At 54.0% G+C, this 12,717-nt stretch overlaps 1 long non-coding RNA gene across 2 annotated transcripts; it reads left to right on the top strand.

Moving 5' to 3' along the window:
- The first annotated feature begins 5 nt into the window (after positions 1-5).
- Positions 6-8,133, top strand: LOC123383801. Of its 2 annotated transcripts, none has more exons than XR_006594020.1 (3): positions 6-192; positions 1,702-1,782; positions 3,321-8,133. It is a non-coding gene; the product is annotated as an uncharacterized LOC123383801 (long non-coding RNA). The 2 variants fall into 2 exon arrangements; XR_006594019.1 differs by having other exon boundaries at positions 35-171.
- The last annotated feature ends 4,584 nt before the right edge of the window (positions 8,134-12,717 follow it).

Here is a 12,717-nt window from a genome sequence, read left to right as displayed (position 1 = left end):
CCTCCCAACCAATGACTGTAGCTAGGGAGATGTAGGTCTCTCATTGGCTAGGACTGAGTCATGTGCCCATTCGTGGACCCGGGGGCAGAGCGAGGCCCTCCAGAGCCTTTAAGACTGAGGGAAGAGTGGGCTCCAGAAGGAAAGCCGGAATAGTTGGAAGAGGAATAAATGGTGAGTGGGCAGGAATGACAGGTGAGCCCAGTGGCCTCTAATACACCACATACCCTCCTTCCAGCCTGCCAATCTTTTCTGCCCCCAATGTCCGTTGCCTCCCCTCTCCACCGCCTGCCTCCTCCAGGAAGCCCCTCTGACTCTCAGACCTGGCGAGCCACCTCTTTGGGGGCCTCACAGCCCTGGGGTTCTCCCCATCTGTCCAGCACACACCGACGCTCTGCGGTAGTGGCTAACTCCACTGGTCTGTCTCCCACCCTTAGTGGCAAATCTGACAGTTACCAACATTGAGTACTGACCATGTGCCAGGCACTACCCAGAGTGCTTCGTGGGTTTTTAGCGTATTCGACCCATTCAACACCCTTAAGAGGAATTCCTCAGTTGAGCGCTAAAGACCGAGGCACAGCCAAAATGTTCAAGGGAACCTAGGCTGCCTGGTGTAGACTATGCTCTCCACCTTGAGGCCGGAGCCTTCTCTGTGGGCCACAGGAGAGCAGAAAGTTAAGTTTGGGTCACCTCTGGGTCCCCAGTGTGAGCTCTGAATGCCACTCTGCCCTTACAGAACGCTAAAGAGCACAGGTCCAAGGGTCCGGGGGCTCTGACTTTTTGAGCCATTGAGCACAGTTCATAATATTCCCTCAGCACAATTTCCTCATCTGTAAAATGGGATAACAACAATCCCTATACCTTGTAGGACTGAAGCAAGGATGAAAGGAGATAATGCTTTAGCCCTTAGCACAAAACCTGGCATGAGACATAGCTTTCAAAATGTTAGCCTCCTGACGCTGAGGACAATGTTACAAGCGATTTGAGCCTCTGATGTGCTGGGGGGGGGATGGGAGATTGGGGAGGGCTTTTCTCCCTTCCCCCATACAACACACAACCAGACAAAGTGGTAGTCAGGGGGACTTGGGCCTTTTCTAGTTCTGTTCAAAACCCCTGCCACATCCTCCAGGAGCTGAGGTTTTGATACCTGGCTCTTCTCAGAAGACAGTGCCCCAAGTGCAGGAGAAGCTGGTCCCAGGCTGTGGTTGCCATGGAAACCATTGAATGTAAATTTCATTTTCTGCCTTGCCCAGCTAAGCTATTGATTCAGCAAGAGGGAGAGAAATTGGGAGCAGATTCCCTCCCAAAGTGAAACAGAAAGCGCAGACCCAAAGTGAAAATGGAAGGAAGTGTGGTCAGGTGGAGTGAAACCTAGTTGGAGAAAAGATGGGACTGTGCTCACCTGCCAGGATGGGTTAGCAGGGGCCATGGGGGATCTCTCCACTTGCATGAACCTGATGGCTCAGGTAAGCAACACTCGAGGCATCAGACCCCAGCGCCCAAGACAGGCTCTAGCTCTGTGATCAGGGGCAAGTGGCTGAACCTCTCTGAACCTGGGTTTTTTTTTTCATGTGTAAAAAAAAAAGTGTATAAAAATTGTCACTCAAAAGGCTTGTCGTGGGGACATCATCACCCCTGCATCCGACAGCCTCTCCTGGCATGCTCTCCTTTCTAGCCTGAAATTCCTCCCATTGTTGTCACCAGTGACTCCAGCACCCGAGGAAGGAGAAGAATGTTTTCCCAGGAAGCTTCTGTGGAAAAGTCTGAGTTTGCCTGTGAAACAAGGTAAGAGGAAGACTCTGCAGAGAAAGACACAGGACACGTAAGTTTGGACGGAGTAATCTGGAGTGGAAATCTGGAACCAAGAGTGCTGTAGGAGAAGTGGGCCATAGCAGTGTCAGTGTCGGGGGGACAGACCAGCCAGCCCAAACAAATCCGGGTCTGGGGCGCCCTCCCCCACAGTGGGTGCTGTGCCCGCCTGACGCTGGTTCTCTCCGAGACGTACCACCCAGGGTTCCCGAGCTGCAGCAGGCGCGGTGCAGGCTTATCAAGTCCTGGGGCTGTCAATACTGCTCCCTGGGGGTGATCCAGGGCAGCCCGGGCCCCCGACATGCCAAGGGTGCCCTGTCACACGCAGTCCTGGCGGCTGTACCCACAGAAACACTAATTGGGAAGTGAGACAAGCGGAGTGCCTTTAATGAGCTACCTTGTTGTAACTCTAACGGGTTGGCGTTATTTACAGAGATTCTGCTAATGAGGTGCCTGTCGGAGGGGGAGCCCGCGATGGGGGCAGGGGAAGGAAGGCCTCCCAGCCTGAGGGAAGAGGCGGGATTCAAAGGGAAGAGGGAAGGAAGCTCACTTTTGCTGAGCGACTGGGCCAGAGGCCCTTATCCGTGTGATCTCACCCATCGCCAGAGACCCAAGAGGTATGGGTGAGGTGTGCAGGGGAAGGGACATGGCAGAGCCACACAGGAGGTCCAGTCCAGGCTGCTCCTGAGCCTGACCTCTGAGGGACCTGCAGCAGGCAGGCAGGAGGCGGGTCTGCCCAGAACCTTCCTGAGGTGGCCACGCCCACCCAGCGCTCCAGGTGCATCTGGACTGTCCGAGATCGGCTTAAGAGGGTAGTTCCCCCGCCCTGCCCCGCCTCTGACTCTTCTACTCCAGAGATCACACGCCCCGCTCCCTGGGGGAAGTGGGGATCGATTCCTGGTGGGGGCCAGGGTTCTCAGCCACCCCTGAAGGCCCTCCTTCCCTCAGGTCAGGTGGCCTAGAGCTCTGAGCTCTGCCCCCAGCAGGAGAGGAGTTTGCTCTGCGTTTCCCACACTCTTGCAGCCCATCTTCCTTAGATAGGTGAGAATGGAATTGGCTGCAGTTTAACCGGGCTCTGACTCAGCCAGAGCTAGGGGCGGGGCTCAACCTCGATCCAGAGGATTGTCAGTCTGGGGTTTAGAGTACCACTCTGTGGCTGAAAATAAGGAGCTATAAGGACTCGAACCATTGGTCTTACTTTTTCCACCTGCGAAATGGGATTACTAATATCTGCCTTTCCGGAAGGTCGTCGGATCCTGAAAGAATGCATGAAATCGCTTTGCAAACTGTAAAGTGCCCAACCCCGGCCTTATTATCGTTTTTATTAGCAGTGGGCATGCGGGTGCCGACGCCCTCCACCCTGTGAGGGTCACTCCGCTGGCTCATCCTCCCATCCCGCTGGGCCCTGCGCTCCCCTCTCCCCTTCTCTATTCTCATTGCCACATCCCCTCTCCTCTCCTACTACCTGTCAAGATTGGCATCTCTTTAATTATAACGTCTGTGTGTTTCTTTAGGAGCCGTGTAATTCTTCCTGACAGCCACCTATTTAAAATGAAAGTCAAACACTCAGAATTTTGTTTAAGAGTTGAGTCTTGGGGAGAAAATGCATTAATTGCTAAACGTTGCTAATTTCACTCTGATGTGGTAACAAAAAGAATGAATCTCCATACATACACACAAGAGGACCAATGAAACCAGCGTTGGGGCAAGGACGGCAGTCAGAATGTCAGAGCCAGAGGTCCGTCTCAGAGCTTGTGCGGCGAAACCCCTCCCTCATTTCACAGATGAGGACACTGAGGTCCAGAGAGGTTAAGTGACTTGCTGAAGGTTGTCCCAGCCTAGGCGGCAGGTCCAAGGCTGACTGACGCCCGCAGGCTTGAGTGGCCTCCTTGCAGCAGCTGGTTGATCCCAGGGAAACAGAAGCCGCGCATTCCTTCCACATATCGGCACTCAGGCCATCTGGGGTGCTGCCCGCCCTGCAGGGCTGCTGTGTTTCAAGTGCTGCCTGCCGGGGGTCCTTGTGCCGGACAAGCGGCCTGCAGAGACCCTCCTCCGAGGCTGGAGATCTGTGCCTCGGTAACCAGGACAGTGGGCACAGACCCACTGAGCCGCCATCTGCGACAGCTGAGCTGTGAGACACAGGTGCCAAGGGCCTTTGTCGGCGAGCAAGACTGCCGTCCGCGGGCCAGAGCTGGGGAGAGTGCCCGGCTGGGCAGGCAAGGCAGCTTGCGTGGGCTCCAGCCCTGGTCTAAGGTGCCTCTGCAGCCTCCTGGTGAAGAAAGGCTGCTTGGCCCGAAGCCGTGGGTGTGTGGGCCCCACTGTGAGTGGATGGAGCATTGTTTCTGAACTCAGACGGCTCTCGGTTCAAATCCCTTCTTCGCGGGGCACACGCGGTGAGCTGTTTCAACCTCTCTCTGTTTCCGATCCTGCCTCTGGCCAGTGTGATTCACAGCATTGACCAGGCAGAGTTTGGGGGCCAGTGAATGCGAGCCACGTGCCAGCCCAAGCGCCACAAAGGCGGCCGAGGCTTAGACCAGCAAGCACAAGACAGGGGCCCGAGGGCCTTGCTCAGCCACAGACGTCTTTGCAGGCCTGCATGTGCAATTCTACAAATGTGATCTGAAGGCACCCTGGCCAGGGCCTGAGCTGAACCCACCGGCCCACGTCGGCTCACGGCCAGCCACTTCATTCGTGTGACTCTCCTGATTTTCCAGCCCTAAGGGATCCTTTCTGTCTCGCGCCAAAAGATGCTTGTTCGCCTCCTCTCCCGCTCCCACCAAAGCGCCATGTCTTTTCCATCCCAGCTCTGGTAACATGGCCAGACCATGTCCGGTTTCCCACTCAACTGGGAGCACCTAGAGGGCAGGGGCCATGTCGTATCCCTACGTGAGCAGATGTGGGCTCCAGGAGATGCGGTCGTGCAACAAACTGGGGTTGCATCTAGGGTCCAGGGACATAGCTGTGAATAATTTTGAGAAGGGCCAAACCTGGGCTTATGCCAGTGGGAGAGCTGAACAACTGCATAAATCAGCAAGATTTGGAAGAAGAAGGTAAAAAAAAAAAAAAAAAAAGGTAATAAGGTGATGCACTTGACCAGCGAGTGAGTGAGTGAGTGAGTGAGTGAATAAAGGAGCAAATAGTAAGAATGGAAATTTCAATTTAACAACACAGAGACACTGGATAGCCCCAAACAGGAAGAAAGGGGAACAAGGCTCAGTGAGGAACTGAATCTTCAAGTTGAATGGTTCAGCTCATTCTTTTTATCCACAATTCGGCCCCTTGTGCCCACCCCCCCCGCTACCTCCCTGGGCCAAGTTCTCATCTTCTCTTGCCCACACTATTGCAGTAGCGTCATGGCTACTGTCCCCTGTCCTGCCTCTGATCCCTCTGTAGTCAGCTGCCAACACAGTAGCCACAATGTGAAAGTCAGAATCATTCCTCTACGCAAAACCCTAATAGCCCTCACATCATTCTAAGGGAAAGGCAAGGTCTTTCCATGTCAGGCCCTATGTGACCGACCTGAGCCCCAGCACCTCCTTGTCCTCTTTCCTTCCTCACTCTGCTCCAGTCGCAGCGGTCTCCTTGTGGTTCCTGGAAATGCCAGGAACATTCCTGCCCCAGGACCTTTGCACATATGGTGCCTCTGCCTGGAATGCTTTCCCCTCAGATAACCACAACAGCTCCTGCCTTCATTCCTTTAGGTGTTTGCTCAAGTGTCATCTTCTCAGTGAGACCTTCCCTGGCTATGCCATCTGAAATGCCAGCACCCCCTCGCACTTGTTACTCACCCCTGCTTTATACTTCTTTCTTAGTGGCTATCATCTTCTGATCTATTATATATTTGACTACCTTATCTTGTTTATCATTTGGCTGTCCCAGGGATTTCTATCTGATCCATTCACCCCAACATCTAACATGGTGCCTGGCACACAGAAGCTCCATAAATTGGTGTTGGAAAAATAAGTGATCTTAACGATGGGTTAACAGAGGGGCCCAGGCAGGGAGGGAGCAAGTCACAGCATGACACCGGAATTCCCAGGGAGCCGAAGGAACAGTTGCCTCTCACCTTCTGTTTCCTCCACTCCAATGGAGTGTCAGAAGCTGGGTTCCTCCATGAATGGAGACTGACTCAGCATGGAGGAGGTGGCCACCAGGGAGCAGGCTCATTGAGATGTGGGCATGAGGGCATCTTTCTGGGGAAAGGAGGCAGCCACCTGCCCTGTCTGCCATCCCACAGAACCCCCAGCCCCACCTACCTAAAATTTCCTTCTGTCTACACAGCAACCCCACTTTGAGATGGGAGGAGGGGAAGTTTAGTAGTTCCAACCTCCTCCCTCCCCGCCTTCCCCCAACCAGGCGCTGCTGGGACCCTTGGTAACTGCAGCCTACACTCCTGTCGCCTGAACCAAGTGACCAGTCTGCTACCTTGGGATCCTTCCTTGGCTGCTCATTGCCCTCACAATCAAGCTCCAAGTCCTTAGCTTTCAGAGCCCCTGGACCTGTCCCTCATGGTCTCTCGGGTCCCGCTGCTCCTGGGCAAGCCTGGAACTCTGCCCGTGTCTTGCAGGTCCTGAGAGAAAGCCTGTGGCTCGCTGCCCCTGAGCCTACGCACCTGCTGTGCCCCAGCCAGAATGCTAGGCCCATCCTAGTTGAAGCTCACGCAACACCAACATTGACCACACTAATACTAGCTGGATCAGACAGTGCTGAAGCTGACAGCTCAGGTTCAAGTCCCATTTCTGCCATCTCCTAGCTGACAGCCTTGGGGAAGTCACCCAACTTCTCTGTGCTCAGTCTCCCCATCTATACCAGGAGCATGCTACTGCTCCCCACTTTTAAGTATGGTGAGGAGACAACACAAGATCATGCCTGGCCTGACTGGTGTCACGATAAGCAAGCAAATGCTAAAAGGCGCAAGGAAGGGGAGGAGGGCGAAGCGTCAACCACTGTGCGTTGAGTGCCACACACACAACATCCTATTCTAATCCGCTCACGAGCCCAGTAAAGAACATGCTATTATTGCTCTCATTTTCCAAATAAGAAACAGGGCTGTACCTGGGGTCTTCTCAGCCCTCTGCAGAGAAGGGTAGGGGATACACCAGCTCCGAAGAAAAACTATCTAAAAGCAGTTGTCTTTTCGATGTGTCTACTGCCAAGTTTCTGCCAGACTTTTTAAAAAATTTATTTATTTTGAGGGAGAGAGAGAGAAAGCGTGAGTCAGGGAGGGGCAGAGAAAGAGGGAGAGAGAGAGAATCCCAAGCAGGCTCTGTGCTGTCAGCTCAGAGCCCCATGCCAGGCTTGAACCCAGGACTCATGAGATCACGACCTGAGCCGAAGTCGGACACTTAACCAACTGAGCCGCCCAGGCGCCCCTCTGCCGGACACTTTAAGTGCAGGGCCTCACATCCTCAAGACAGCCGTCTGGTAATTTACAGATGAGGCCATCGAGGCCTCAGAGACTGACCTGGGATTGCCCGGCGAGCAAGCGGCAGGTCTGGCTGGCTCCAGACGCTGTGGTCTTTCTGGAATAGTGTCCCGGCTGTGGAACTGCACCGCTGGCTCGGCTCTCCCTTCCCAAGAGAATCTGTCCAGAGGAGAGGAGTGAGTTGACGGTGTCCAGCCTCTTGGCCTTCAGAACCCACCGAGGCAGTAGGACGAGGCCACACTCCACGAGCCAAAGGCGGAGTGCGGCAGTGGCACCGGGGGCTGGCCATTTCTGATCAATGCAGGGCACCTCTGCGGGGGTCTGTCTACAGGGAGTTCCCCGCTAGGCTGGCAAGACTCTCCCAGAGCTGTGCTGCAGGCGAAGGCCTCTCTCTCTCTCTCGCTCCTCTCAGAAGGCTCAGAGCTGCACTGGGGTCTAGGGCTCTTCCACCATGCGTGCTCCTTCCCTCCCTTTCCACGGGCACCCCCTGCAATAAATCCCTTGCACTTCTCACCCCTTCATCTTGGCCTCGGCTTTCCCGGGACCCCAGCTGACGCCACACATCATCTTTCACCCACACTGGAAGGAAGACTCCTCAGGTACGGAGTCATGCACGGAACAGCAGGCGAGGGTGGGTACGCAGTGCTTCTGTGACCCCGAGAGTAGAGGGGCCCCTGATGGCCGGAGTCTGGAGCCTTCTGGCCAGGAGCACAGCAGCCTTTCCTCCTTCCTCAGGGGAGAGCAAGCAGGCTGAGAGTCAGAGTTAGTGCCCTTGTACCACCTCCTTAGGCTCTCTGGGCTTCAGTCTTCCTCATCTGTGAAACAGGCATGCTGAGACCTAAGCCACCACATTGTCTTGAGAACCACAGAAAGTGCATTTAAAAAAAAAATTTTTTTTTGTATTTATTTATTTTTGAGAGAGCGAGACAGCATGAGCGGGGGAGGGGCAGAGAGGGAGGGAGACGCAGGATCCGAAGCAGGCTCCAGGCTCTGAGCTGTCAGCACAGAGCCTGATGCCGGGCTCGAACTCACGAGCTGTGAGATCATGACCTGAGCTGAAGTTGGACACTGCACTGACTGAGCCACCCAGGCGCCCCTACACCTGCATTTTAAAGGTGGTAACCCAGAGTGTGGGCTTTGAGGTCCATCTCATTAGAATCTAGATGATCAGAGTCAGGAAAAGTCATAGCGCCCTACCCTTTTATTATTTAGGTGGAGAACTGGGGACAAAGAGAGGGAAGAACCTTAGGCAGGAAGGGGCCTCAAGGCCCTAGCAGAGGTGGACTCCTATCCCTTGGACCCACCCCAGAGTACTGAATCGTTCCCATCCCCATGCAGTGCTGGCTCTGACTTCAGCCACGGGCAACCCGAAATGTGTGTCCTAGCCAGTTGTGCCCTGGCTTGCAGCCTCCCACCTGGTCCTCCCCGGGCAACTCTGGGAACTTGGTTACGGGAGAGGGAAACCCAAGTAAGACTCGGGGCCTTCATGAAGGCCATGGGCAGCCCGAGGGCTGTGTTTCCAGGAGACGCCTGCGCTGTGCCCCCCTCCACTGCTAAAAAGATCTCTGGGCCACCTCTTTAGAAGAGACAACCCCCAGAGACACAAAGCTAGGAATACCTCCGGACACAAAGAGAGGGTCGCTGCTGTGTGAGTCAAAGACGCAGACAACAGACGTGAGGTAGGCAGAGCGACTTGGAGGCAGAACAAGACACAGACCCAGGGCAGAGAGGATGAGGTGCAAAACAGATGGAGTGGGAGAGACTGAGAGACGCAGAGAAATGGGGGAGGGGGGGCGAATGCCAAGGAAAGGCAGAGAGAGATGAGACCGGGGAAAGAGAGGGCCGTAGACGACGCCAGAGGCTCGGGAGCGGCAGAGGCGGCCCGGAAGGGCTCCCAGAGCTGGTCTGAGCGCACCTGCGCCTGGGCCAGTGTCCGAGGTCAGAGCCCCCGGCCGCCCGCCCGCCGCTCCCCCAGCCTTTGTCCTGCGGCTGGAGCGCTTTCCCGTGGGCCGGGAGCGCCCCCTGCCGTCCCTAGAGGGTCCGACGGCAGAGCGCACTCAAACGTCGCACCCGGAGCCTTGCCGCTCCTGGGCGTCCACTCGCTGTGCAGGGGGACGCTGAGGCCCAGACAGAAGACAGCAGGGTCGGGAGGGCACCTCAGCCAGCCGGCGCCAGCGCCAGGACCAAACTCTAAGCTTCTGCTTTGGTGCTTATTGTGCTGATGCCCTCCGGCCCTCTCAGGGGATAGTCTGAGTCCCAGAGGTGCTCCGGAGCGCGGGTGCCCCACCCGGGAAGGACGGCCGGAGTCTCCACCATCCACGTCCTTCTCTGTTGTGCAGGACTCGGATGCCCACGTAGAAGGCAAGCAGCACAACCGGCGAACTGAACTGGCAAGGACTCTGAGGGCTTGTGGCCCTGGCGAGGGGACACAGCTTCCAGCCAGCGAACCCCTCCCTCCCAGGAACAGCCAGCACCCACCTTTGTCCAGTTTTCAGATTTTCCTAAAGAAGCCAGAAAACTTGGATTTTTATGGGAATGCTCACGATTCAATAGCTTCTCAAAACGGTGTAGGGGGGGGAATGTGTTTGGCCCACAAGCCACCTGCTGGCACTCTCAGCCAGGAGTGTCCTAAAATGCTCCCTCTCAGATTTCAGCCACCCCTCTGATTCGTGCCTTCTGTGGGTGTGTCCTTGAGGATTTTCTTCACTTAAATACATTTATCGAAAAAGGAAACCCTAAAAAAAATGAAAGAAAAGAAAAAGGAAACCCTATATCCCTATTATAATTAGAAACCCAGTATCCGGCATGCCATAAAAGCCAGGTAACCTTAGACATAAAATAGGACCTTTAAAACTAAAAAAGTCTGGTTTTAATGACCATCTCACGTTACCACATTTGGTGGACAACCTCACCTGGGAACTGCTGATGGGTCACCTCTGACCTCAGGGTGGTGAGGATGGGCTGAAAAGAGGGATTTTTCTAGGGCCCTAGGAATGGCTTCCAGGAGTCTGGGGGCCTAGAGAGACTACTCCATCCGTGTCACTGTCACCATCCACTCTCAGCACCACAAAAGTGGAAGCCTGGGCAGGGGGGAGGGGCACGCATCCCCTCACAAATTAAGGCGCAGAAGGCAGCAGAACTTGCCAGAGAGGAAGCAGGGAGACAGCACAGAGACAGTGCCTGAGACTTGGATCAAACTAGAACCTTCCCAGTGATTTCCACCGTGGAGGCTGATGACTTTGTTCCTTCCTCGCTGCTTCCTGTAGCGATCAGCTGCGAAGCTCCCATCATCTGGGACATGAGCGTACGGGAGGAACAGGAAGCAGAAGGGAGGGAAGAGCTAGGGCCCATCCCGACAGCAGTGCAGGGGGAGAAGCAAATGTGTGAGCAAGAAGGGAGAAGTTGGAATGGGGGTATCAAGGCGAGAGAGGAGGGTCTGGAGTTCTGTGCCTTGAAGGCAGATCTCCACAAGGTTCAGATCCCTAGCCAGCCAAGTGGCTTCTTGACACAAGCCGTTCTCCTGCTTCAAACCTTCCAGGAGCACCTCCCTTGGTCTGGGACCAAGACCAAACTCCACCTGTGTAGGAGGCCGCCCCCAGTAACTGTACTCAGCTGCCCATGACCTCTGTGCTCCCTAGCCCCCACCCCCAGCCCCACTGGTCTGCTCTCCTGGAGAACAGATTGCAGATGGGTCTGGAGAATATGAGTAGGAGTTAGCCATGTGAATCAGGCTGGGCGAAAGGGACAGGCTGCACCAAGGCGTGGAGGTGTGAAACAGCATGTCGTGTTCCGGGACTCGGTGAAGCCGGAGGACTGGGGCGAAAACCGGGAGGTGGACGTGACAGCAGATGAGCAGGGAAAGCCGGGCAGTGGCACCCTGGTACAGCCACAGAATATTAGGCAACCTATAAAAAATTTAATTAACTCTCCACCAATAGACTTAAAGGGATTTCTATACGGTATTGTTGAATGAGAAAAGCAATTTGAAGATAAGTGTGTATAATGCGATCCCATTTTTGTAAAACAACAGCCAAAATACTCTGTGAGTGCATACATATAGCTATATATGTCTGTATAGGATTTTGTTCACACAAAGAAAAATACAGAAGGCTACACACAGGGTTGTTAACATGGGTTTTCTTCTGGAAAACCTAGTGTGGGGGAAGGAGAACTGAGAAAAAAAGGATATAAACTATAAAGACTGCCTTTCAAAAGATGTAGGACCACAGTTCTGATGTACGTCCCCAACATCCACCCGTCAGCAAAGCCGGACACACGGGAGTGGTCTTTGCCCATCCCCGCTCCTCACCCCACATATCAGCTCCCATTTGGATGGCAAGGACATCTCCCTAACTGCCTCCCACTCAACCTCCTGAAACACACACACTACATTTACACTCTCCCACCAAGCCCATTCTCCACACAGCCAACCCCCTGATGGTCTCAACTGCCTTACGAGTGAAACTCAGCTCCCAAATGTGGCTCTCAAGATCCTACTCCTCTGGCCTTGCCACATCTGTTGCTATATTCCGATCACAGTCATGAGCACTCAGTACTTATTAAAAGCATTTAATCCTCATAACAATCCTATAAAAGGGTATAATATTTTTGGTTGTATTATATGGTTGGAAAACTGAAACACAAAAAGGTAAGTAATTTGCCTAACATCACACAACTAGGTAGTGGTTCAAATGGTTCCAGCGCCTGTGCTCTTGAACCACTGCATTGAACCCTTTCTTGTGCCTTTGGACACACAACTCCCTCTATAGGGAACTCCCTTTAGCTGCTGTCTCCACTTGGTTAAATCCAGATCACCACTAGATCTCAACTGAGATACTGCCTCCTCCAGGAAGCCTTCTCTGACCCCCAAATCTGGGCTAGACATTCTTTTGATGTTCTCTCCCATAGCCCAGTCATTCCTCAATCATAGTACATCTCATATATTCTAGGGTTGCTGAACATCCTTACCAGCCTATGAGCTCCTTGCAGACAGGGGACTTAGTTAACTATTTTGAAGATGGGTCCCAAGTACCTAGCACAAACAAACCTTATGTTAGCTCAGGTAATGTGTGCTGAATAAAAGAGTGACTATTTTAAAAACAAATTTTTTTTGATCTTTTACTTATTTTTGAGAGAGAGACAAAGTGTGAGCAGGGGAGGAGCAGAGATAGAGGGAGACACAGAATCCGAAGCAGGCTCCAGGTGCTGAGCTGTCAGCACAGAGCCGGACGCGGGGCTCGAACTCGCAAACCGTGAGATCATGACCTGAGCTGAAGTCGGACGTTCAACCAACTGAGCCACCCAGGCGCCCCAAGAGTGACTATTGGTATGTCAGATAGGCTAGGATTTGCTTGCTCCAAGTATTGGGGCGGTGGGGAGGTGGGGATGGGCGGGACCTAGGCGTGCCCCTCTCAGTACCATGGACAGTTCCTCCATCAGCCTACCCTCCCAGTCTCTGGGTTTGCTTTGTTCTCCTGGCTCTGTCC

The sequence above is a fragment of the Felis catus genome, chromosome A2 (genome assembly GCF_018350175.1).
Source record: "Felis catus isolate Fca126 chromosome A2, F.catus_Fca126_mat1.0, whole genome shotgun sequence".
NCBI classification, from domain to species: domain Eukaryota; kingdom Metazoa; phylum Chordata; class Mammalia; order Carnivora; family Felidae; genus Felis; species Felis catus.
Note: the sequence above shows the minus strand (reverse complement) of the source record. Positions and strands in the feature narration are given on the sequence as shown.